Raw genomic sequence first — 3,129 nt, 5'->3', positions numbered from 1 at the left:
CCGGCAAACTTAAGGGCCTCTCGGGGTACAACAACAACATCACAAGTTGACAAAATTCCCAAGTAGTACAACAGCAGCATCACAAGTAGTACCAATGAACATATAGTCCAGCACATTATGAATTCCGATAAATGACAACAAGTTAACTCATTCTGAACATATAGTACCAATAAACATATAGTCCAGAACATATAGTCCAGCAGCAACATCTATTTACCCACTTGATGTGTTCTTGCTGGTAGAAACTGAACCAAATGGCCCAGATTCTTGTATGGACAACAGCTTAAGCAAAGAACTCTAGCTAATACTTGATGCCATAAGCATTTGTTTAGTAAGTTAATCGTGCAAAGAAATCTAAGAAATACTTGGTTTTGTGTGCATAGGTTCAGAAAGTTAACTCATATCTTCAGAAGAGGAACTATCAAGTATGCAAATAGCTAGTTGTGCTAGGCTCGTCCACATGTAAGTTATCTTACAGTCAGCAAGTAGTACAGCAGAAGCATCACAAATCTGAGACAAGAAGTAGCACAATGCTCACCAATATTGATGAGAGGGTACTCATAACAGTAGCACAATGCTCACCAATATTACAAAACACTGAAACATTTCAGAAGAAATTGATTTAAGCGGGATAACATAATTACCGCTGATGGGTCTCTCCCCGAAGCAGCTAGTGGAGCAAGGGCAGGACGCAGACCTTCCTGTTAGGCAAGGAAATAATGAGTACCAGTAATATAAATGCAAGAGCATATGTTTTCGTAGGTGGCAAATTACACCTACATCGTAGCGTAGCATTAATGAAACCAATTATAACAACAGCATAGCATTGGTGAAAACTTGAAATGCAATGGTAGTAGCGTTTGGCTGCCACAAACTAGAATGCAGGAACATGACATGTATGAAACTTGAGATTGTGGGAAAATAGTAAAACTTGCTGCTCTTCATTTATTTATTTCCTGTGTGAAATTTTCAGCAAAATAAAAAGGCAACATACAAGGTCAATTGCTCTGCATCTAGTTCTTTTTACAACATCTGCAGGCTATACAGAGATCAGTTCTACTATATGTTCTCTTTGGCTTACTTTTAAGTGTACTTTCATGTTGTAGCCTCAACTTGCAAGCATCACTGATCCAGGTTTGGTTTTGTTCACCAGATTGGGCCAGTGTTGTGCCTGTGTTAGATCATGGCATGCCAACTCGGGTCATATTTTGGCTAGTTCACAGCCAAACAACCTGGCAGATAAAGGCCGTTCCTAATTTGCATGTCAAATTTATCCACATTGCTGAAATCCATCATGAGACATACAAAAAATATAATTCACAATGTCGATGAAATTACAGTGACGCACTAATACTGCATTTCTAGATTTCTACAGAAAAAGAAAAACAGGTCAGACATAGCACATGTAGTGTAAAAAGTTACAGAAAGAAAAAAAAACAGGTCAGGTATAACACCAAACAACACCTTTCGAATTTAAGTTCGGTCATTGCAAATTTAAACAGGTTAGGTATAACACCAGCAAATGGCCATATAATTTCAGATACACGGGAATAGGAGCACATGTCATTAATCCTTGGGTTCACCTCAATACGACAGAACAAAAGTAAAAAAATACTGAAGCAACATATTAAAAGCGACATCAATATAGAAATATTTCCATTATAAAAGAAAAGGAGATGTAGGAGCATTAAACATTCATTCGAACCTGAAACCAATACAAATCAATCTGATAAATGCTTTGATTTCCCAAAATAAACTGATTTCAGGCATGAGCTACTTTGATCACATGCAGAAAGTACAATCTGATGTTTTTGATTCACTTCTTGTTGATACAACATGAAGGTGCCTTCCTAAATGTGATCACTTCTCATGGACACAGATTTGCAACAACCAGGAATGTAATCATAGACAGAACACCAGCACAAAACAACACGAGCAGAACTGAAGCATTTGAAAAACAACAACAGTGGTTTGTGGCATTTCATATGGAGAACACTTGCTGATAGCACATTAAGTACCCCCACCAAATGTTAAACAAAACACACTACCTCTAACTTATGATTTGCGTCTAGTGCACACACACATATAAATAACCACAAGGTAGTCCTAGCTAGTAGTACATTGGCATAAACAAAGCCAAAATAATTCTACCCGCAGCAAATTAGATTGGCAAAGTAACCAGGGAGCATGATTATCATGTAACAATGATCTTGGCCCTGGGAGGCACCCTCGGTCAGGAGGGATGCCGACGTCGCCATGGTCGAGGGGAGGGAGGGAGGGAATGGAAGGAAGGGTGGAGAGGGAGGAAGGAGGAAGGAGGAGAGGTACCTGGGCGGGCGCGGCCGGTCGCCGGAGGGGTCGGGGTCAGGGTCGGCAGCGGCGGGACGGTTGTGGGTCAGCGGCGGTCGTCATCCTGCACCCCGTGCGGTTGTCGGCGGTGGGATGGTTGCGGGTCGACGGCGGGATGGTTGGGGGTCGCGATGGCTTGCTGTCCGGTGGGCAGCGGAGGAGCTGCAGTGGTGGGGGGCGCGGGGGCGTGGGGGAGGCGGCACACGTAGGGGCCGCGGCATCGTGGGTCGGGGCAGCGGGGGGAAGTGGATCTAGCGAGGGAGGGACGAAGGGATCGGACGAATTAGCTAGGGGGAAGATTACTAATGGCGCACCCCCTAGCGGTGCGCCATTAGTATGTTTTTTTATAGCAATGGCGCACCCTCGAGCGATGCGCCATTAGAAATCTTTTTTTAGATAGCAATGGCGCACCACCCAGGGGTGCGCCATAAGTAGCTTTTTTTTGCACAGCAATGGCGCACTACCCAGCAGTGCGCCATAAGTAATTTTTTTTCATTATTATTTTTTGTTGCATCTAATAATTTTTTAGAAAATGAATATTAATATGAAACAGTAATATTTTTTAATAAAAACTGTAATAATTTTAAAAAAATCATCAAATTTGTTATTTGAAAATATTTATGAATATGAAAAAATATCATCAAATTTGTTATTTGAAAATATCATCAAATTTGTTATTTGAAAATATAATCAAATTTGTTTTTTTTGGATTTTTAGTTGCATTCATTTGTGAATTGGTAAAATATTACTGGGGAGGGTGCGGGGGGTCGTCGGCGGCGG

This window comes from Triticum aestivum, chromosome 1B (genome assembly GCF_018294505.1).
Source record: "Triticum aestivum cultivar Chinese Spring chromosome 1B, IWGSC CS RefSeq v2.1, whole genome shotgun sequence".
Lineage (NCBI taxonomy): Eukaryota > Viridiplantae > Streptophyta > Magnoliopsida > Poales > Poaceae > Triticum > Triticum aestivum.
This window is presented reverse-complemented; position numbering follows the sequence as displayed.